This window comes from Trypanosoma cruzi, assembly GCF_000209065.1.
Source record: "Trypanosoma cruzi strain CL Brener chromosome Unknown tcruzi_1047053450099, whole genome shotgun sequence".
NCBI classification, from domain to species: domain Eukaryota; phylum Euglenozoa; class Kinetoplastea; order Trypanosomatida; family Trypanosomatidae; genus Trypanosoma; species Trypanosoma cruzi.
In genome coordinates, this window is record NW_900966.1 from 1 (window position 1) to 912 (window position 912).

The 912-nt window shown below is 55.9% G+C and overlaps 1 non-coding gene across 1 annotated transcript; it reads left to right on the forward strand.

Moving 5' to 3' along the window:
* The first annotated feature begins 557 nt into the window (after positions 1-557).
* Tc00.1047053450099.10 lies at positions 558-621 on the forward strand. The gene has a single exon (XR_008254542.1). It is a non-coding gene; the product is annotated as an H/ACA snoRNA, TC8C3H1 (small nucleolar RNA).
* The last annotated feature ends 291 nt before the right edge of the window (positions 622-912 follow it).

The window sequence follows — 912 nt, forward strand, 5'->3', positions numbered from 1 at the left end:
TCCGTCGGGGCGGAGAGAAGTGAAGGACTGCGCCGTGGTATTGGACGCGCCTCGTTCGTTTTGTTGTTGCCGTGTGTGTGTGCTGTGCGCATGGCTTTTTTTGCAGCGCGACGTGGGTGACGTTGCTAACGAGTACGATTTTGGACTTTGTTGCGGTCGCTGCTGGATCAAGCAGTCAATCCAAGGGCTTTGCGGCATGCATGTGTATGTGTGCATGCCTGCTTGATGTTTATCGCTGTGCTGCTTGCCGGAGAGCGGCCGCTGCTGCGCTGTTTTCTAGTGGGCGTTGTGTGTGCGGCACTGACCTTCCTGCTGTGGGTGGCGCAGGGAGCCTTTTTGCCATATATCTCGTTGCGTACTGCGACACGTCGGCGATGGTTTGCGTGAGCGAGGAACGACGCCTTGACTGCAGCCGAACGGCAAATCCTCCACTCCTCTTCCGTGTCACCGCCACGTGCTGCGGACGGAATAACATGGCCCCAAAGAACGCGTCGGACCTTCAATGCTGTTTGTCGCGTGGGACAGGCCATGGAGACGGTGAAGTTTACCGCCTTTTGATGGGGTACGAATGCGCCTGGTGGTGACTGCTCACCTTTGCGTGGGAAACGCCTCAAAGAAGCCAAAACCTTTGTTTTTTTCAGCGTCAGCTTTTGGATGTCCGTGCCCAGTGATTACATCGAACTTCTTTGCTACAGGTGATCTGATGAGATGACCTCACCGTTTTCACACCCAACCGAGATCGATGAGGGCTGCACCTTCTCTCTCTCCCTTCCCCTCCATCTTTCAGACCACCGCAGACTGACGAACTGCAGGGCAGCGGCGTGATTGTAAACCGGACGTCTATGAGCCAACAGACCGTACAATCGACGTGGACCCTTTGTCCCTGTATCTGGGTGCCGCACCCGTGCTATC